The sequence below is a fragment of the Lygodium microphyllum genome, chromosome 23 (genome assembly GCF_053477565.2).
Source record: "Lygodium microphyllum isolate KBCC chromosome 23, Lygodium_microphyllum_v1.1.10, whole genome shotgun sequence".
NCBI lineage: Eukaryota > Viridiplantae > Streptophyta > Polypodiopsida > Schizaeales > Lygodiaceae > Lygodium > Lygodium microphyllum.
Genome location: NC_141157.1, coordinates 315,163 through 338,680, shown reverse-complemented (window position 1 = coordinate 338,680; position 23,518 = coordinate 315,163). Strand labels below are relative to the sequence as shown.

General features: G+C 42.6%; 1 protein-coding gene and 1 pseudogene across 3 annotated transcripts in view; one reads left to right on the top strand and one right to left on the bottom strand.

Annotated features, from left to right (window-relative positions):
* The window catches only part of LOC148015787 (Ku70-binding family protein), a 132,777-nt gene that overhangs the window by 56,747 nt on the left and 52,512 nt on the right, over nucleotides 1-23,518 (bottom strand). The window lies entirely within an intron of this gene.
* LOC148015788 (uncharacterized) lies at nucleotides 19,765-22,122 on the top strand (annotated as a pseudogene).

The following is a 23,518-nucleotide window of genomic DNA, read 5'->3' as shown; positions in this document are numbered from 1 at the left end:
CAGTGGTCGGTTTGGAGGCTCTACCCATCCATCAAGTATTGGAGCCCACAGCAGAACGCTCTGAGGTATGCGAGATCATAGGGAGTCTTATTGGATGGCATATCTGGAGGGCACGGTGTCAAGAGGCTTTTGGCGGAGAGAGACTTTCAGTACACGTGACCTTAGCAGAGCTCTAGACCTCCATCATCCACTCCCTCCGCGGCCGTTGGGATCAAGTGCAGGGCGAGTCCAAGGCTCGTCAAGAGCTCCGTTGTCATTTCATGCGTACTTGCGGCGGCAAGCCTGTTTTTCGTGATGCAAGCAGACAGTCCCAGATGGAGATACACCCCCCCCTCCACGGCTTCTTGTCCCCATCCCTCCCAAACCGCCTTGAGAGGATTGTATACATGATGTATTTGTGACTTTGCATCAGCTCCAGCTAATCTGTTGAGTATGAGCACTCCGTTGTAATCATTCTTTTTTAGTAATATAATCAGCCACATTTTATTTGCAAAAAAAAAAAACCTTCTTGGCCTTGGCTGAAAATGGTAGTGGTTGCAAGATAGTTACTCTCCATACTAATCCGGGGGGAAAGAGTATATGACACGTGAGTTCAACCCCTTTTTGGCTGAAAGGGATACTAAACAACAAAGCAATATGCCTTACATGCCTCAACAAAACAATGTGGTTGAAAGAAAAAATTAAACTCTTATGGAGATGGCGTGTTTTATGCTTTTGCACAATAAGCTACCCCTAAAATTTTGGATTAGTGCTATTACGTGCCAATATATGTGCTAAATCGAAGCCCCACAAAAGCATTGAGTGATTGTACGCCTTATGAAGCATGATATGGCCACAAGCCATTGTTGAATCATATGCATGTCTTTGGTTGTTTAGCATATGTGTTGGTACAACAACCAAAAAGACATAAACTACAAGACAAAGCTATCAAATGCATTTCCATTGGTTATAGTGCAGAGAGTAAAGGGTACCATTCGTATCAACCCTCAAAAAACAAAAATTTTGTGAGTACAGATGTGATATTTGCTACTAAAAAATGTAAATCAGCCCTTTTTTGACTGCAATAATCAATCACTTATCGGTCAGAGGGATATGTTTGACAGCATGTTGCCTCTATTTCAGCAAAGTACACCTGAGAATGGTCAATTACAGCCACTTATTTAAGGGGGGCTACTTTCAGCAAGGTACACCTGAAAATGGTCAGTTACAGCCACCTATTCAAGGGGTATAATAGCAACACCGGCCACTTTTGCATGAAAATCAACAACTTGATATTCAGCCCATTGGTCAAGATGTTGTTGTGATGTTATTCATGAGATGAAAGGGCTCCCATTTTGAGAGGCTAAGCATGGCTATTAGATACTTTCTGGGATAGCAAGCACCCTATTCCTCTTCCTAGAAAAACTTGAGTAGCCATTAGACATGCTTAGGGTCATTTTGTTGCATAGGCTCTTGTTACTACTGCATGTAATGAAGAGCCATTTCTATTGATGATGCTTCTCAAAGTGGGCATTGGATGGCAGCAATGCAAATAGAGTCAGATTCTATACATAAAAATGGCACCTAGGAGTCGTGTAGGTTGCCTTCCAAAAGCATGCCATAGGCACAAAGTGGGTTTACAAACTAAAACGCAAATCCAATGGTAGCATTGATTACTACAAGAGGCATGTCTGTTTGCCAAGGGGTATGCCCAACAGCATCGGATTGACTATGATGAAATGTTTACACCCACTTCACATATGACTACCATTCACAATATTATTACTTTGGCTACCCACTTTGATTGGCATGTGCATCAATTGGATGTGAAGTTTACCCTTCTAAATGGTGATTTACATGCAGAATTTTATGTCACTCTAACCTCTTGACTTTGTTCAGGAACAATCAAAGTGCAAGGTGTGTCAATTGCATAAGGCCTTGTATGGTTTGAAATAGGCACCTAGGGCATGATATGAGAAAATACATGCTCACTTGATTACTCTTAGTTTCAGTAATTCACACACTAAGAGCACACTATATGCTCACAAGAATGGAGATGATCTCTTGATTCTCATTCACACACTCAAAGCACGTTATATGTTCACAAGAATGGGGATGATCTCTTGATTCTCACTCTTTATGTGGATGATATGCTTTTGACTAGGCCCCATGAGATGCATATTGTAGCCTTGAAAGCTTAATTACAGCATGCATTCAATGTTACAAATCTTGGCCATTTGCACTACTATCTTGGAATATAGTTCACTGTATGGGTGCGCTAGTAGCATTGGTCACTGTAGTCATGAAGTGACTTAGTGCGAATGCACTAAGGACATGTCAAGATTAGGGCAAACAAGTCCTATTGACACAACTCAAGGCCCTATTGTGCACATCATTGTGTAATCACCACTCTTGGACTCTTGGCACATAGGCCGATAGGTCCGTATACTAGGATAGTGTAGACTGGTGGTATGGGACACCGATCCTTGAGACATGGTCGTGACCCACAATGCTTCTAGCTCCCAGGCTCGAGGGTGAGCACATTCAGCTCTACGACTGGAAGGTGAGCCTCATGTCCAATCCCTTTAGATTCATGGATATAGCTTGTATCGTGTCTTGTGTGTAAGTTGGATCCTAGGTGGACATTTCATTGGTATTAGAGCATCAACTTGTTATCCAGTGAACAAGTTGCGATGATGTACACAAAACCAATTCCACTTACGGAACGGTGATGGTTCATGCCTAACAAGTACCCTATTATCTTGTTTAGGGTAGCATGGAACATCACTAACAGGAGGGGCGTACACAGGGCACGTGTTATGCTTGGTGGGTATGACAAGTTTCTTCTCCAATATTCGTGTTCAAGATTTGTGCTAAGGAGATGCTTGTGCACAAGTGTTTTTGGTTATATTGATGATTGGAGCCTAGCGAGCTGTCATTCTGAGGCTATAGTAGACTATCATCAGTAGTAGAACTCGTATTCTGTATAGGCTTCAGAATTTTTCCTTGATAGTGAAATTTCATTTTAATGTGATTATTACATTTAATGCCGAATTAACATTCCGTGTTAATTGTCACATTAACATAATATTTATATGTTATGTTAACATGTAATGTTGATGTTGATATTTAATGTTGGTATTAACATTTTTTGTTAATGTTGATAACTATATGTTGCAAAAAGCAGGAGGGAGAGTGATCACTTTTGGGCGGCTGACCTATGGAGTCCAGCCTGTTGAAGCTGGGCATAGAGGTGCTAGCCCACATGGCTAAGGCAATAGGGTAGTCTGTGGGCCATCATCGCAAGGAAGGGGCGCAGCCATCAAGATGACCCCTATTCTGAATCCTATTGGGGGCATCGTTCAAACACATGGAGGACAACTTGACCATCTACTCTGCATGGTGTGTAAGGGGCAGCCTATGTGTATATGTCGAGATGACACGATGAGATTAGAAGAGGGAAAGAAGGCAGCATTTTCTTTTGAACCATCTTTTGATTGTGCCCATAACCTTTTCTTACTTGTTTCCCCCAAACTCTAAAGACTCTCTTAAGTAAAACCCTTATTAAAACTTATTCTATTTATATATTTATTATTAAAAACGGCTCCAATTCTGCATTACATGCAGATTACTTCTCGAGCACTCTATTGTTTTAGTACTTAATAATCACATCTCTTCTCTCTCAAACTCTTTTGTGCCCAAACATTCAATCATAAAAGCATCCTCACATATCTCTATCTTTTCGGATCTTCTTTGCTCTCTCCGCATTGCTTTCTTCTATCAACAACATAGCCTCTCCAAGTGTCCCTCCTTTCGAAGCACCTACTATGAGTGAACCTCAATATATTGAGAATGCCCAATCTGCTTCTCCCAAACCTAAACATACACATAGGTACCATCCCGAAGGATCTTCTTCCATAAAGTTTGACACAAACTTGTCCCTTGTGGTGGTTCTGCAAGCTCAAATTAAAGTCATGCAATGGCGATTGGTCAAGCTATGCACTCCTCACTTTTCATTTGTGCCCACAACCATGAGGATGTTGCCTCTCCAATTCCATCCTTATCCCTTAAAATGAGAGATGGAATGCAATGAGACCAACATTGACTCATGGCTAGCTAAATGGATAGCTTATTTTGATCTATATCAATTCAACCATGCTCAATGTATCTAATCGATATAGATTATGTTATAAGGAAAGGTGTACACTTGGTGCGCAAGGCTACACACCAATGTAAGCTATGGAGGATCGAAGCTTAGCTGAGAACACACAGTTGATAGTGAAGAGAAAGAAGATATAGCATGACACCCAATGCAATTACCAAGAACGTAATAAAAGTACAAAGTACGACCCTTAAACCTTAGGGTGGCCAATGTGCATTCACACCCAAAAGGTGTAAAACACAATAAGTGCCCAAATTGTGTAACATAAGCACATAAAATAGAAGATAATATAAGTGGGGAGAGAACCTCTCATAAGGAGAGTAAAAAGTGCCCCAATGTCCTACTATGGATTACCAACACTCCTCTGTGAGGGTAGACATGAGTCAAACCCACCAAACCCCCTTGGAGTGAAAAGTGATCAGCATACTAAGATCATCCACCAAAGGAGATCAAATTTAAAGCATATTGTGAAATGCTTCAAATATGTCAAGAGGAGGAGCTTTGGTGAAGATGTCTGCCATATTACTAGTGGTAGGACAGTAGATAAGGCCAATATCTCCTACATGTAGCCTCTCTCTGACAAAGTGATAGTGGATCTCTATGTGTTTCATGCATGCATGAAACACTGGGTTCTGTGACACTACAATGGCACTCTGACTGTCACTAAACAAAGGAGTAGGCTCTGTGACAAATACATCAAAATCAGCCAACAAACGTCTCAGCCATACACATTCAACTATGGTATAGTGAAAGCTACCTTGTATTCAGGTTCACAAGATGATATGGCAATAGTGGATTGTTTCTTGCTAAGCGAAGAGATGCAAGTTGAGCCAAGAAAGAAACAGTTTCCACTCGTAGAGTGACATGAATCAAAATCGACAACCCAATCTGAATCACTGTAAGCATGTAGTTGCAGTGGTCCCCCCTTGGCATAAAGCAGTCCAAGAGTCCTAGTACCCTACAAGTAACAAAAAACATGCTTCACAGCTTGCCAATGTGACATGCATGGACTGTGCATATATCTGCTCAGGGCTGAAACTACAAACTGAATATTTGGCCCTATGTTGCATAAATAAATGAGACATCCAACTGTGGGAGCATATGTATGGATGTCAAACAAATCATTGTCGTCATGCAACGACAGCTTGAGTCCAATCTCCACCGGTGTACTAACTGGCTTGCAATCCTATAAGCCAAACCTCTCAAGGAGTCTACCAATATATCTCGACTATGACAATCCAACGCCTCTAGCATCATGAATTAACTGAATGCCCAAATAGTAGTGCAAAGGTCCCAAATCTGACATTTCAAAACTTTGCTGTAAATTTTTCTTAAATGCTAAAATCTGATCAGTAGGTGTCCTTGTGAGCAGAAGATCATCTACATAAAGACATATGACTAGCAAGGATCCCCTCTCTTTGCATACGTAAAGAGTAGACTCTGATGAGCTGTTAGTGAACCCTTGGCTGAGTAAAAAGGCATCAATTTTTGTATACCAAGCTCGGCGAGCTTGCTTTAAACCATACAAAGCCTTCTTCAGCTTACATACCAAGTGTTCAAATCCCTCAATTTCAGCTTACATACCAAGTGTTCCACATGTAAAAATGCAATCTTAATATCAAGCTGAAGTACACTCTAACCATATTGGGCAACCAAAAGAACCATAGATCGAATGGTAGTCATACCGGATGAAGGAGCAAATGTCTCCTCATAGTTAATGCCTTTCTTTTGCATGTAGCCTTTGCCACAAGCTTGGCTTTTTACTTATCAATGGATCCATCCACATTTCTTTTCAACTTATAGACCCACTTTGTACCAATGGCTTTCTTTCCAACACGCAATGTCACTAAATCCCATGTTTACTTCTTTATGATAGAATCAAATTCAATTTGCATTGTTGCCATCCAATGCACACTTAGTTGTGCATCCTCAAAACATCTAAGCTCCTCATCAAGTATGTGCACTGCCATAACAAACTCCATTGTATTAGCATGATGATGTAGATGAGCTTGTCTTCTAGTACGACCAGCAATAGGAGCATCCGAATGACTACCTTTCATAGTCTGCAAGTACCATCTAGGCATCTGCCTAGCTTCCTAACTATGTACTAGCTCCTACTGAATCTCAAATTCAGCATCTTGCTGAATATTCGGGTCAGCCATAGGCTGAATTTCTGCATTGCTCAGTGGAGCAACTAGCTGAACATTGTGTTCATTTACTAAAACTCCAGCTATATCACCAAAAGAAATGGGCAACAGCCCTTCAAACACATCATTTGCAGCCTGATATGTATCAAAACCAAGGGATAGTTCTGATTTTTCTTCAAAAAACACATTCCTATTGACAAAGACTTTCTTGGAAACATGATCATACAATCTATATCCTTTGCTCTCACTATTGTACCCTACAAAAAATTTGACAACCTGGTTGTCCAACTTCTTTCTTAGTACTTTGGGAATATGAGCATACGCAAGACACCCAAAAGTACGAAAATGGCCAACTGAAGGTTTTCAGCTATTCCAAGCCTCAAAAGGCATGACATTTTTTAATGCCTTGGTAGGGCACCTATTCAAAATATGACAAGCACACACAACTGCTTCCATCCAAAAGCCATGTGGCAGACTCTTAGCTTTCAGTATACATCCAGCCATCTCCATGAGTGACCGATTCTTCCTTTCTACAAACCCATTTGGTTGTGGAGTATATGCAATAGTATACTGATTGACAATGCTTTTCTACTTCAAAAAATTATTCAGCAAGGAAGACCATAGTTGCATTCGTACTATGTACGAACTAGTTCATTCCGTACCATTCGTACCATACCATACGGTACATATCCGTACCAATTCGTACAAAAAACAGGCCATTTTTGGCCTATGAAGACTAGACCACACAATATCTTCCAACTCCTAAGCCTTATGTTTATTATCATAATTTCAACTCTCTCTCCCAACTTCCAAGATGAATATGCAATTCCAAGCACATCGCTCCCCCCTCTCTCTCTCCCCCCCCATAAACTGCCAAGCCTCTCTCTCTCTCTCTCTCTCTCTCTCTCTCTCTCTCTCTCTCTCTCTCTCTCTCTCTCTCTCCGCGTGAACCTGGGGAAGACCAAGGTCATGGTGTTCAACACTTCAACCCACTGGATTCAACGCTCAGTACCCCCCTTCACATACAGTGGGGAAACCGTGGAAGTGGTCCAAAGATATGTCTATCTGGGGATTATATTTTCAGGACCGAGATTCACTTTGAGAAAGGCAGTAGAAGATAGATTGACACGAGACTATGCAGCCCTCGGATCCATGGAAAACCAATTCGCCCGCATACAATTCCAAGAGCCCCGTACAAAGCTCTGGCTATTTGACACCCTAGTCACATCAGCACTCTTGTACGGGGCTCCTATATGGGGATCCAGTCTTCACCACACGAGGAGGGCCACAGGACCAGCCACTGCCTCAAGAGGAGGCCACCTATGAGGGATGGGAGTTGATGGAGATACCCTTGGTACTTATGATCTCATAGATGATCCGAAGCAAGCTCTCTGTGCCACACGAGATCATCAGAGCAAAGATAGGGGCACTACCCATCGTAGCTGAGGCCCTCTTCCAAACAGTGGCCTTCTTGCACCGACTATGGGACTTGCCCCGACATTGGTATCCCAGACTCGCACTGGAGTCGTCCAAACAGCTAGCACTGCAAGGGGACACTAAATGCTGGTATGCCCGAACAAAGACCTGGCTACGGCTACATGGCCTACACATGGACCACCTCCCCCCACTACAATACAGCCTAGATTGACCCCACCTGGAGCTCAGCCGGGAGGAGGCGAACCGTATCATCACAATGAACATTATTCAGTTACACACAGCCAAGACATGGGTGATCCCTGTAGAGGAACTAGGGACAAAGAAGACTTTCTACCAGGAGCACTTCCTACACATATCTTCGAACGGCTTCATTACCTGCCCAAGCTACATGGACACACACTTGTCCCATGGAGTCAGAAGTGCCATCGAACAAATCCGTACATCTTCACACCAACTACGAGTCAAGACAGGTAAATACGAGGGCCACCTCCTCCCCCTAGAAGATCGGATCTGCCAAATCTGCCAGATCGAGCCGAAGACAGAAGAACACTACATATGCAGGTGCCCAGCGTACTACGAGATCCAGGGACGCTTCCACTGCCTGTTCAGAGAAGGATTCGGGCTACTCTCCAGAGTGATGGATTTCAAGGACCAGAGATGCCTTGGGCTCATCCTACTGAAAATACAATGCCACAGAGACCATCTCCTCCGGACCTCGGAGCAGAGACAAGGAGCCGCCCAACGCCTGCTCACAGAATTCTACCGAGAGCCAACTACCATCCCCACCCCTGAGTCCCCCACCAGCCTCACTGACCTCTCGGCCGCGGGGAACTACCCTAGCCATAGCCATGGCAAGAAGCAAAGCACGGCGCTCATGCCCAACCAACCCCCGCCCCCGCAAGAGGCACATGTCAAGGATACAAGGGATACTCGCCGCCACCGAAGGGCCCTGGGCCGCCGATTCAGCCTCTCGATGTTAGATAGACCCATGTGGGACATTTTAAGATGACCAAGATCCATGACCAATTCCACACCATACTTGGAACATACATGAATTGTACCCAGCCTATATACCACCTTGTACCTACTCAATTAGTTTATCATAGCATTAGATGGTAGCTAACTGGGACCTGGAAAGTTTCCCAAACATTTTGAATGTAATGTTTTGGTCTCATAGGCCACTTTGGCCTTTCGTAGACGTTAATATAACTCTCTCTCTCTCTCTCTCTCTCTCTCTCTCTCTCTCTCTCTCTCACACACACACACAAAAGAATGAAGAGCCTCTTTGTTCATCCACCCTACACTTTGCTTTGTTGTATGATGTATTACGTATACACTTCCATCTGTCTTCTAGTAGCGCGTTGCGCATGTTGTGCATGAGGTTTCACCTTGTTACCCTCATGTAAAATCCTAAGGTACCAATTAGTACCGTATTTTATCGTACCGCATCGTATCGTACCTTTCATACTTGACAACCCTAAGCAAGACATATTCCCCTCCTCAATCCGAACAGAGTCTTAATCCTACAACTAGATTGATTTTCAACAAGTGCAACAAAAGCCAAAAATGCATCATACACCTCTGACTTTTTCACCAATGAGTAGACCCAACAAAAAAAAGTCATCAATGAAGGTAACGGAATAATAACATCCACCCAATGACTTTGTCTGCATAGATCCACATACATCCGAATGCACTATCTGTAATCTGGCACTTGCCTTAAAAGCAACATCACGAGGAAACGAGAATCAATGCATTTTTCCCAAAACGCATCCCTCACAAATATGCTCAAGAGGTCTCTCCAAGAGAGATAAGCCATCTAGCATCTGAGTACGCTGCATAAGCATCAAATTGCCATAGTTAACATGCCCCATGCGAGCATGCCATAACTCTGTATGTGACATAGTAGAAGTAAGAGTAGATGTTAAATAGATTAATTGATCAATCGAATAGCCATCTAACTCATAGAGTCCATGACAAAATGTGCCAGTCAAAACCAAAGTCAAGAATTCTTTATCCCTAACCATGCACTTGTCATCATCAAATGTGACCTACATACCAGCTAAAGAAAAAATGAGCAACAATTTTTTTTTATACTTGGCACATATAATGCATCTTATAAACGGAGAGTAAAGCCATCAATGGCTTTCAAGACAATCTCCCCAACACCTCTAATAGGGTAAGATGCATTGTTGGCACACTGCATACACTTGCGAACATGAGCTACACTAACAAAGGAAAATAAATCCCAACGGGATGTGATGTGCTTAGAAGCACCACTGTCAAAGAACCAAGTACTAGCATCCTCAGTAGAGCTAAATGCTATATCAGCCTAAGAAGAGTCATAACTGCAAGTGTAAAAACAATAGTCATGGTCTACAACAAAAGACACAGACTCTATAGCAATAGAAGGTGCATCAGAAATAGATATGCTTGACTCCTTTGCAACGCAGTTCTTACATTTCGTGATGTAAGAACTGCGTTGCAAAGGAAAATAAATCCCAGCGGGATGTGATGTGCTTAGAAGCACCATTGTCAAAGAACCAAGTACTAGCATCCTCAGTAAAGCTAAATGCTATATCAGCCTAAGAAGAGTAATAACTGCAAGTGTAAAAACAATAGTCATGGTCTACAACAAAAGACACAGACTCTATAGCAATAGAAGGTGCATCAGAAATAGATATGCTTGACTCCTTTGCAACGCAGTTCTTACATTTTGTGATGTAACAACCTAGCTTCTTGCAATAGTGGCACTTGCCCTTCTTGGATCATGTGCCCCTTGTTTCTTGTTGCTCTATGAAGTACCTAAACTTCTAGAACTCTACAAAGCATTTTTTGACTAGCTGCCCTTGCTCTTCTGCCTTGCCATAAAAGCCTATTTACAAACTAAAACATCCACCCCACTATTCTTTTTTGTTTCCTCTTCTTCTAGAAGCAAACTAACCAACTGAAGAAAGGTAAGTGGTTGTGGAGAAATTCTTCTGGTGAGATTTACGACCGTATGAAAGGTCAAATAAGAGGGCACATGAAACTAATCTTCCTTTTATGGATGGATGGTAATTCCCTAATTACAACTTAGTTACAACAGTAACATTTATTACAAAACTAAGAAATGCAAATTAACTTACAACCTTAGACAATGGACACCTTGTTGGCCCCAAAACTAGTGTCCCTTTTGGTTTTAATTTAGCTTAATTGAAGAAGAAGTGTATGTACAATGGGATTCTCCCAATCCCTTTCGGTATTCTAACTCCCCTTACTGTCCAAAATGACCAACAAGTCTTCAATCTGATTTGCCCCTTAACTCGAGCAATCAATTAGCCTTCACTCGCTTTAATAGAGATGAAATACCCCAAATTCATTGATTTGCTGATCCCTCCACTTAAATTTGACTAAAAACAACTTTATCCCTCTTGAATCCAAGTCTTGGAGCTTCCAATTTTTGGCACGCTTCCCGAGGCTTCTGCTAAACCCTAATTTCTATTGCAATTTAGGGTTTACAACAGAGAAATCTGAAATATCTCAACCTTTGATTATCTCAATGTTGTAATCTTTGGAGTGTGAGCCACGCTTCTCGTGAAGAAGCTGCAACCATATGTGTGTGATTATAGACTGTTGAACTACCAATGCAATCAATGACAATTCTTGAGCATCCCATGTGTCCCAAGCCTTTTGTTCCACTAATTTCTGGGGAAGTGGCTAAGCTGGAGCAAGCCTTTGACCATGTCCTCCTGTTAGACAGACTTCCTCAACACTAACATAATCCCAAGGATTTTTGCAATCAGCACATTTTTCATCATGAAAGACCATAGAGAATAATTATTGCCATCCAATCTATCCTCCTTGGATGCATATGTGAATACATCACTCTGTCCCTAATTGGCCATAGCAAATGCCACTATTTTAAAGAGCACAAGAGCAAGAGCAAGAGCAAGAGCTAGAACAACCTGGAAATCTGGAAATTCTCAGAAATTACAGCATACACCATGCTGTAATTGACAAATTTGTGTCACACTCTATCAAAACTGTCCAATGTACATGTTGTCCAATGCACAAACAGTGCTCAGCAACACAATAAATGCAAAAGCCCCAAAATTTTGTTGTCCAAAAGGCACAATTTCAGTCTATGTCAAACTGAACCTGTAGTGCATGTGCCAACGTCTGCACTAAGCCCAAATGCCCCAAAATTACTGGCCTGAATTCCAAGAAATTTCTGCAATGTGAAGGCTCTTTGTTGTAGCTTTGATCTCCGAATATAATAATAAAATGCCCAAACTGCCTGGACTGGTGGCAGCGGCCTGGCAGAGCTGCACAACAGCTAGAGGACCTGGCAGAGCTGCACAGCTGCGTGCCTTGGCGTGTTTGGACAAGCACCGGCGGCTGGCGGAGCTGCGCACCCTGGCGAGTCTGGACAAGAGCCGGCAGCTGGCGGTGCACAGGCTGAGCTGGTGAGCAGGGCAGCAGGAGTTGAAAAAGGAGCTGGCGGCGCTGCAGACCACTACGCAGGCAGCAGCTGCTGCTGGCAGTGGCTGCAAGCAGAGCTAGGGGCAGCAACCGGCACTGTTGGACAAGGTGGCAACAGGACAAGGGAGAGGGGCCGCTAGTCAAGAAAGAGGCGGCGCTGGTCCACGGTTCTGCAGGCCTGAGGTGGAGGTGCTGCCAGGGGCAGCTGCTGGGCTGCTAGTCGGGAGCAGCAGCAGGGTGGCTAGCCTGCTGGCTGGCTGGGGGCTCTGAGCTGATCGAGGCCGGGCGGGGCTATGCTTTGATACCAAATGTAAGCTATGGAGAATCGAAGCTCAGCTGAGAGTACACCATTGACAGTGAAGAGAGTGAGAGAGTGAAGACACAACACGACACCCAATGCAATTACCAAGAGTGTAATGAAAATACAAAGTACAACCCTTAAACCTTAGGGTTGTCAATGTGTGTTCACACCCAAAAGGTATAAAGCACGATAAGTGCCCGAACCGTGTAACATAAGCACCTAAAATAGAAGATAATATAACTGGGGGAAGAAACCTCTCATAAGGAGAGTAAAAAGTGCCCCAGTGTCCTACTACGGATCACTGACACTCCTCTCTGAGTGTAGGCATGAGTCAAACCCAACACCCAAGCTAGAGACATGGTCAAATATTCAATCCATTTTTTGTAAACGGTTTGTAATAGATGACCAGATTGAAAATCTATGCAAGTTGTTTGAGCATGACATGGGGAAGAAGATCCTAGACATATATATTCAGAGGAATTTAAAGACCTTCACAAAATGAAGGCCCTGGAGGATCCACAGGTGTTATTCTATATGCATGCTCTCTTCGGCTTGCCATCAGACTACCGAAACCAGGTGCTCCACAACCCCTCATATTCCCTAGAGGAGGTCTATAGGTATGCCAAGAACTTAAATAACACTTCGTAGGGCAGCTAGTTGTCCAGCAGCTCCCATCAAACTACCCCTACCTTCAAGCCGCAAGAAACCTTGCCCCAATAACAGCTACCAACAACTTCTCAATCGCCTTCAAAGTAGCACAAAAAAAAAGATGGTAAGTGCAAAGCGACTCATAATGAGGATTGCTCTAAAGGTCATTGTTTTGCTTGCCATCAGCAAACTAAGCACCTACGTGGAGACAATGAGTGTCCAAAGAACAATGGGTAAAATTGACTTCAAAGGCTTCCGTAAATATTGTAGAAGTTCTAGGTATTTCTTCTAAATTTTTAGCAAAGGATTGCTTTGTTTTGGTAGTTGTAATGATTGCTCCGTAAATAGAACCGTGTTTGGCCTGCATGACCTTTTCAAGGTCACCGGCCATATTAACGACTAAACACTTTTAGTTTTGTTTGAGAACGGTTCTACTCACACTTTTCTTTCTTCTTGACTAGTGTAGAGATTTCAACTCAACACGATACCCATTGACTGAGTATCGTATCTGTTGTGCAAAGGGCCCAACTATAGATCACTTGAACCATGTCGATGTCATTCTTGGCACTTGGCATGCCACGATTCTTTAATAGATTTTCCTCTTTATACATCAATTATAAAATTCAAGTATTTTCTTTTGAGCTTGATGATTCCTATCATGTGATTGAGGGCTATTCACCCTCTAAGATAACCGGATCTAATGTGCATATGATATCAGCTTTGCAATTTAGTAGATGTTTTCGTGATCCAAATGTTGTTATCTGTGTTTGTTTTATTGAAAAGGTTCAATCATTTGTGGTGCAATGTAATTCTATTTATTTTAATAACAATGTTGATACAAATTGAAACATGAGTAAATACTTGGATCCAATTCCACAAGAATATATTGATATCTTTCCATCTGAATTACTTGACTAACTTCCATGGTCTTGTAGCACATTAGATCATAGGATTGAAATGCATAGCAGCTATCCCATCTCTCACCAACCATATCGGTTCAGCCCGAAAGAGGAGGATGAGATAGCTAGGTAGCTTCATGATTATCCAGCTACGGGCTTTATTAAGACTAGTAAGTATCCATGGGGCACACCCTCAAAAAGTGGATAGTCAGTTTCCTCGCCAATATATTTATTTGTTGCAAACCGCTTGGATATCACCTTACATCTCTTAAGACGAGAGTGATTGTGTGCAAAACTATCCGCGGAATTCTTTTCGCACAGAGCTATTATATCTCGAGTATGTCATCTCCATTGATGGCATCCACATTGATCCCAAAAAGATTCAAGTAGAGTTATATTGCTCTATTCCAAGGACCATAAGGCAAGCAAAATCTTTTTTCGCTATTACTAGCTTCTTTCTGAAGTTCATTAAGAACTATGCTCATATTGTTGGACACTTAACCATTTTCTTAAGGATATTCGAAGCAAGAAAAAGCACGCATTTTGCCCCTACCCGATCTAGAAAGTATCATTTTCTTAAGGATATTCAAAGCAAGAAAAAGCGTGTTCGTCCGCCAATTGTTTGGATAAATGAGCCTGCTCAATGTTTCCAAACATTGAAATGACCAGTTACTATTGCACAAATATTGTGGATTATCGATCTAAAAAAATCGTTTGAGGTTCATATAGATGCAAGTGATTATGCTAAGGGTGTTGTTCTTTATTAGAATAGCCAATCCATTGCATTTAAGAGTTATCAGTTCAGGATGCTCAAAAATGTTACACCACTCAAGAGAAGGAATTATTGGTGGTCATCCATGCTCTTAAAATTTGGCGTCATTATTTATATGATGCTTGGTTCATTATTAGGATTGACCATCATTTCTTAAAGCACCTCTACAATCAGCCCGATCTTTGTGGCTGCCTTGTCCTTTGAAATTTCAACTAATTTCTCTCTCTCTCTCCAATGGTGTTGCCAAAACAATCCTCACTTTGGTAGGATCTCATAATTAGTCCAAGACAGACCTAGTAGCTAAAGATGCTTTGACAATCCCGTTGTCTAAAAGCTAGCTAGTGAGAGAGAGATAGTGGAAAAGTATTCCATTCGTAATGGATTACTATTTAAACAAGGCAAAATGTGTGTGCCCAACGATCAAGATATCCACAAAAAGATTTTGTATGAGAGCCATGACGCCCGGAGCATAGGGCACCTAAGATACTTTGGTGAGAAATTTATTAGAGTCTTACATGCTTGAGCGACCATAGTGTTAGCTTAATAAACTAAATGACACAAATAAGTGGGAATGTTACATCCTCTATAAATTTCCAGAAAAAAGTGGAGTAGCATTTCTATTGATTTTATAGTAGGATTATCCCATACGAATCAAGGTCATGATGCAATCTGTGTCATGGTTGACCACTTGATGAAAATGGCTCAATTCATTCCCATAAAGGCAACTATGAAAAGCCACAACTTGGCTAGTCTCTTTATTGAGCATCTTGACAGACTTTATGAGACCCTAAGTTCATTGGACATTTTTGAGACTAATGGACAAGCCGAGAGGACAAATCAGACTATGGAGAATATGCTGCATGCATAGGTCTCCTGTAGATAATGTGATTGGGAGTATTATCTTTGTCTGAAAGCTATAAATTAGGGCTTTGACAGCATAAACACTACTGTCCACCATCAAACAGCTGAACAAAATTGAGAATGACTGAGATTCAATGACACACTTCTTGAGACAGCTGATAAACCATAATTACAGCAGCAATTAGGTCTGAATTCAGTAAAACAGTGTTGAATATCTTCGAATTTGCTAGGATAACAAAAAAAAACAGAAGAGGAGAGAGAAACCTTTTTGATGCCATGAAAGGGCTGTAACAGCAATCCCCTCCCATTTTAGAGAGAGAGAAATCATGTCATTTACTGATTTTTAGGGTTTCCCCACTGTTTGAAACCGTAGTTTCTACACCAGCAACTATCCATGACCTCGTTTTTAGGGTTTTCTGCTGTTTACAACCCCAAAATCTGCTCTAGATCAGGTTGCACTATTCTCCCAAGGCTTTAGTAACCATCTCCCTACTCAAACAAAGTACACCCTGAGATTTGTCTCAAGCAGCCCAGAACGGGAGAAAACCAACCCAACATGGAAGATGCACTTGCATGCAGCCCAAACCGAACATTTGGAAAATTTCTATCTTCACTCAAGCCTCCACATGCAAAACAAGTTGCCTAGCTCCTAGGCCCTTCCCTTATTAAAATAACATCAAAGGCTACCCAACCTCAATTTTAAATTTCTAACCTCTTTGAGCTTAGGAGTGTTGAAACTTTCCACAAAGGTTAGCCCAAGACATTAAATCATTTAAATCTCTAACCCCCATGGCACCAAAAGTCATTTCCAAGGGCAAATTCAACCTTGACCAAGACATGACTTCCCCATTGGCCATAGCAAAATGGAACAAGAAACAGGAATGGTGAACGGGAACGGGGAATAGGGACAGGGGACCCAAAAGTAGCCATTCCATGTTGCTACGCCATTGGGACCTATCCATAACAACAACTACCAATGTTCCCCACTGCCAAAGCTAGGATTGCCTATCATCATGACACACATCTAACTTAAAATCACATGTGTACAATTTAAATGTCACAACTTAAGTATCGAAAAAGCATTAAATTAAAAAGTCAAGAATGAATTGAGGGTCTATTGGTTAAAGTGATGCTCCAGGATTGTAAGACAATAAGGGTTGAGACTCATTTACTCAGTGTAGCAGCGATGAGACACCATGAATGCATTTTTCAATGTCATGTTGGTCACCATTGGAGTGATTGCAGCTCTATATGCTTGAAGACACATTGGTTTGACTGCCTAATTGAGACATATTGAAAGCTCATTGGTCAAGTTGGTGACAACAACTAAGGACATAGCCAAGAACGCAAGGAATCGTTAGCAAAGAGAGTGCTGGTCAATGACAACTGTGTTAATCTTACAGCCAGGCCACAAGTGGTTCATGTTAAGGCTCATTTTCAATATAAAAGAAATACCGTAAGGGGCACTCATCTTGAGGACCAATCCGGTGTTGTCTATTGTGCAAGAGCACTCTAGCTCTCAAGTTTATTGTGCGATTTATTTCCTTTGCTGAATTGAATAGTGTGCATGATGTAAGTTTATATTCACTGCCCTATAGATCAAATCCACAGGCCAGTTTCATTGGTGGTAGTAGCTGGTGGAGGCCAAATGAAAGAAATCTCCATGCTCTAATGATAGCAGCTACGAATCTAACCTCAAAACTCCTCACTAAGTCTGTAGTCCTAATCTCCTTTAAGATCTAGTGGATACTAGGCCACCATGGTCCTCCATATGTAGGTGTAGTAGACATAGCAAAGGTTTCTTTCAAGCCTCCTCACCTAGAAGAAGACCCTTGATAAGAAGCTTCTCCTGGCTCCCATCTCCTCTTAACCAAATAAATTTCTTGATCAGGCAGTTCACTTGGCCAATACATGACCTAGAACTGCCCAACAGAAAGTGATGTACCGCATGGTTATGAGAAGAGCCTAGTTGGCAACCACCACACTCCCTACTAATGAGAGGCTTCCAGAGCTCTAATGAAGAAGCTTCTACCTAATGCTCACAAAAAGAAGTGTCAATTGCTGCTATGAAGTAATGGCAATCCCCCAATGGCATCCAAGATACCTCATTGTGGTCCCATACGAGACCTAGCTGAAGTCCTTGTACAGTTGCCATTCCAACTACCAAGTCGCATATCCAAAATCCATAGGATTTATGCAAATTTATTAAGGCACCAAATGCTCTACAAAATATCCTCGTGACCGCTACAGGGGCCTAAAGTTGCTCAAGGAGCTCTACCAGTTCAATGATAGGCAACCATAAGCCTTTGATACATGTGGATCTTTATCTCAAGAAAGAGCTCATGGCCTCTACTTCAATTAGAAATAAGAGGGGGACTACTAGGCAGCCCCATCTCAATGATCTTTGGATACCGAATCTCTCTCCTCTAGCCCCATCAACAAGAACCTAGCTGTGTGCTCAAGAATAAAGGGCAGCAACTCCTTTGATCCACTACTCTAGAAATCCCATCTTCAACATGGTGCCCTCCAAAGACTCCCAATCCACACTATCATCTGCCTTCTCAGATTTGAGTAGGAGCACAAGGAGATCTGAGCTCCTAGATCCCAAAAATGTGAATATGATGTCCATGATGTTGCGCACTCAAACAAAACTTACTTGGGTAGGGTAGGTAATGTCTAGTATCAATCGCCTTTGAAGGGATCTTATAAGCAAATCCAAGCAAAGAGATTCACCTCCATTGTATGATCTCCAATTTGTCTCCATGACCTTTGGGAGAGAGATGAATCAATCCCTCAAATAGTCTCTCTAGCATATCTCTTGATACCACAATCTCCTGGAAAGCTGTGATGAGACCTACATAGATAAGATCCCAATAGTTCTCAAAGAACATATCCAATCAATCTTCTCTAACTTGCCTAAGCAAAAGGCCAAAAGTACCTTCTCCACTTTCTCCTTTATAGAAAGTGAAATGTCCCCCTAAGATCCAACTTGCACAAGAGACAACACAATCCTTTCCACTGTCAAGAGTTTAAAAGGGAATGGACATCAAATCCAACTCCCAACCATAGAGCTAAGGAGCATAGTTGTCAGATACAAAAGATACAATACCATGCGGTACAATAAAATACATTACTAAATGGTACTTTAAGATTTTATAAGGTACAGTACGATATTAGTACATAAAAAATATCATCTTGGGTATTTTGGACTAAAGATGATAGAATAAAGTGCTTAAAGTCTAAAGAGCAACGCTATTAGAGTATACAAGATGATTGCTTGAGAGTAACATGCCAAAACCTCTATGGTATATGCCTCATGCGCAATACCATAGTTGCCTCCGTACGATGTACGGATCTGTCCATACCGTACGATTCGTACGGTACATATCTGTACGAATCCATACGTGATTTTGGGCCTATTTGGGCCACCTTGTCTGCACGTCATCGATCCCACGTCCTGTGTTTCCTACGCCCCCGCCTTTACTCCTGCATGTTCTGCCTACCTGCGTGGCACTTTTTAGGGGGGTGGGAACCCTTGGATACCTCATCCCATCCCCTTTTCCAGCCATGCACTCCCCCCCCCCCAGCCCTCTTTGGATTCCTTCCAACTAGCAGCCCTCTCTTTGACCATTGACCCCTCTTTGATTGTTTGAACTTAGACCCTTCTCTCATCTACAAAAGGTGCTCCTCTCCTCCATACTTCCACACCAATTCAACAAGCACTTACCATTCTCATCTTCCTCTCTTGGATCCTCATTCTTGAATGGACTTGTGATTTGTCATTCTCGAATCTCACCTCCCATCCCCTCTTTCCCGCACCCTATCGAAGCATTTGCCATTCTCAAATCTCATCTCCCATCCCCTCTATCCCGCACCCTATCAAAGCATTTGCCATTCTCATCTCCCATCCCCTCTCTCTCACTCTTGCTCTTTCAACTTTACCCCAACCCTCGGGCCTCTTCAGTCTCCCTCCCTTTCAACTTTCAAGACTCAAGTTTCAAGAGTCGAGACTCAAGCATCTCTCTCTCTCTCTCTCTCTCTCTCTCTCTCTCTCTCTCTCTCTCTCTTTGGCCTCTTTATCCGTCATCGGCACCATGACTCATGAGAAGTGCGAGGCCTTCAATTTGCATACGATCCATGTGAAGAGGGACACAAAGAAGTCCAACTCGCACCATTGGACATGCAAGTATTGTGGGAAGCGCTATACAAGTGGTGCAACTTGATCTCTCCAACATCTTTCCAAGACGGGGGGGCAAGTTGCTCCATGCAAGGAGATCCCTCAAAACATTGCGGAGGAGATTCTCGCCAAGATGAGAGGGGGATCCACAAGAGGAGAAGGAAATGGCTTATCGGCACCAACTCCTATGCCTACTAACGAGAAAGCATCCAATGTGGGCGTATCTTCAACTGATGTGGGAAAGGCCTCTACCATTGGTGATGTGGGCTCCATATCCACATCCGGCTCCAGTAAAAGACAAAGAGTGGAGGCTCATGAGGTGCCAGAGAGACAATCCTCTCTCTCTCGAGCTCCTAGTCATGTGCGTTGATCGGTTGCCTTTCTTAGACAAAGGCAACAACTTGTGGACATTGAAATTGCATGCACAGTGATTGAGTGCAATCTTGCATTCAATGTCCTAAAGCAAGAGCAATGGAAGAAGATGGTAAAAGCCATTGCCAATGTGGATCCATGTGAAGGATGGACCGGTGTTACATACAATGACATGAGGACAAAAAAGATTGATGAAGAGAATGAGAGGATTGATAGAACCCTTGATCCTATTCGGGCCACATGGATTAAATATGGTTGCTCCATTCTCAGCGACGGATGGGGTGATCGTAAGAAACGGGGCATCATCAACATTCTCGTCTCATGTCCACTCGACACTTACTTTTTGCGGGCCGTAAATACCAACAAGAGGGGGAGAAAAACAACAGCCGCATTCATCTACCGCCACATTCGACAAGCTATCATTGAGGTATACATTGCAATTTGCCTTTTAAATTTGTTTCACTTTCTTTCATTATGATAATATCACGATTCATAATTAAAATTTGATTCATGCATAACTATCTATCTCCCTATTCTAATAATTAATTTCTCTCTGGTATATATGATCTATCTCGATTCTCTCTTTCCCCCCAAGCCACAAGGCCCCCAACCCCCGGGCTCCGTCTCTCTTCATTCTTGAATCTTGAAACTTGAAACTTGAAGGCTCAGCCGCTCAAGTTTCAACTCTCTCTAGACTTTTTCTCTCTCTAACCTTCAATTTTCAAGTATTGTTAGTAATAAGTATACTTACTTGTAATTTGTAAATTGTGGTTGTAGATGGGCCCCTCAAATGTGGTGCAAGTTGTTACCGACAAAGCATCAAATTGTCGGCGCATGGGCCGTTTGCTTGAGGCCGAGTTCCCTACGATTGTGTGGACTCCATGTGCAAGTCATTGTTTGGACTTGCTCATGGAGGACATTGGGAAGCTCAAGTGGGTGAAGAGGGTGGTCCGCAAAGCTACATCAATTGTCACATTCTTCACGGTAAAGGTAAAGGTGCTTGCGATGTATCATGAGCATAGCACACTGGAGTTGAAGAAGCCTTCTGCAACTCGCTTTGCTTACATGTGGTTATTGCTGGAGCGCCTTTATAAGGCGTGGTCCGCCTTGCGCCAGATAATGGTGTCCACTCTATGGAATGAGTGGGATGAGCATGAGACAGAGGGGGCCAAAGCCATGCAATGCTTGTGCCTTAATGAGCAGTTTTGGCAAAAAGTTTGTGCCCTTGTCATTGTCGTGACTCCCTTTTATAGTACGCACTGGAGACCCTTCAGCCCTTAGCCATGAGGGTCCTTGCCCAGGATTGCTCTTCGAGTACATGTGAGAGAAACTCGAGTGTCTATTCTCTCATTCACACAAAGATTCGCAATCGGCTTAGCACACGACAGTTAAAGCGGCTAGTCTATTGCCATACTAACTTACGCATGATGAGAGCTATGATAAGCATGGGTAGTCCGAAGCAGGTAAAGTTTAAACGCTTAACCATAATATTTAAATTTTAAAATTTGTTGTTTTAACTTTTAAACTTTGAACTTTGAAGTTTATACTTTACAATTTAGACTTTAGTATTTACAATGATCAATCTTGCGTGTATCACTACATTGTGTAGGTGAATGTTGATACATTCAAGTTGACGGGCGACACTCTTCCGAGCATACATAAGGAGGTAGACAAGGAGGAGATGATTTTTGCAAAGCTCTATAGAGAGCTTAGAGCAACAGATACTCGTGACACTCGCAGTCAACCTACTCGTGGGCGAGGAATTCGAGTAGGTGGTAGCAGGGGCATGGCCATTCGACGCCCTCCATCATCGAGGAGGGGTGATTCGAGTGGCCTGCAGACATATGTAACACAGGACTCAGTAGCTCACATCCTGTGCCTCATGATGACATCCCCACCTTGACTACACAGCCACCACCTAGGGAGCCATCATTTGATGATGATGGTAACCTCATGAGCGAGGATGAGTATGAGTGTGTCTCATCGTCGGATGCCGAGGAGTCATCTTCAGACTCTCTTGATGAGCACTCAAATGGTTCTAATGATGATGATGATGATGATGACAGTGATGCCTCATCATAGATTCATATGACATAGGTCTCTCTTTTCTTTTGTATCAAATATACTAGACTGTAGTTGTATCGCATGTTCATGCGACCGCGATGGTCACCCCGTGTATTCATCTTATTCTGTAATGAAATGGCTATTTCCACTTTAAACATGTATTCTACAACCTATCATTTAATGATTTATGGTTTTTGTTATTTAAAAAATCATCTTATTTTTTTTTCGTACTAGTATCGTAACGTACCTTATAAAATCATAAGGTACCATTTAGTACCGTATTTTATCGTACCGTACCTTTCGTACCTGACAACTATGCACAATACGTGCTACAACATACAAGTTACAAATACATAGATGGAATTAGATACATCATATATAAATGATCATACAAATAAGAGAAGTGTAGGCTTTTTTCTTCTTTTTTTTGGGTGTTTGGGGGGGGAGGAGTAGTGTTTGATTTCCAACCAGTCTGTAGACCTATCTTATCTCTGAGGACAAGCTCCATGTCATCCAATGGGAAGCAAATTGGCAAGACAGTATCAACCATAGATGTGCAAGGGGCTGCAAAGGAGTCCCCTGGTGGTTGTGGTGGTGGACTGGCTACAATCTGCACAACTTGCTCGCTCCATATGTCTATGGTGCTGATGCTTCCTAAGCAACTAGTGCCAAGCTCTACCATGGTGATTCCGGCCCCTCAAAAGAAGTTTGTGCAGAATAGGGAAGATGGAAGTGGCTTGAGCAAGGAACCAAACGAAGGCTACTAGGGTGGAGGAAACTGAACTTCCATATCTGGACAGGGGAGCACTTGGCGAACAGGAGCTATGTGGGCCTAGTTGTGAGGGCACAGAGGGCAGAGACAGTGATGGAGGCATAGTTGGCAGCCACAGTTAGCAGGACAGGCAGGCAGAGAAGAAAAAGGAGGAGAGGCAGGAGTGCACACAGGTGGCATTGTTTTTAGTGGTGCCTAGGTGAGAATGGTCAACTAGGCAATAATGGCACAGGTCAAGGGGAGAGCAGTGGGGGAACTAGAAGGGTTAACCAGGCCCACACTGTGTCCAGGGTGGCTGCATTGACAGTGACAGTGCTGTGTTCAAGTTGACGTGAGTCAAGACGGCAGAAGTAAGAAAAGGAGGCAGGTGGGAAAGGCTAGTGAACGGGTGGCACCTTGTTGCATCAGCACAGAGCAGCTCATTAGTCAGGGCACTCATCAATCAGCTTGTCAACACAAGGTG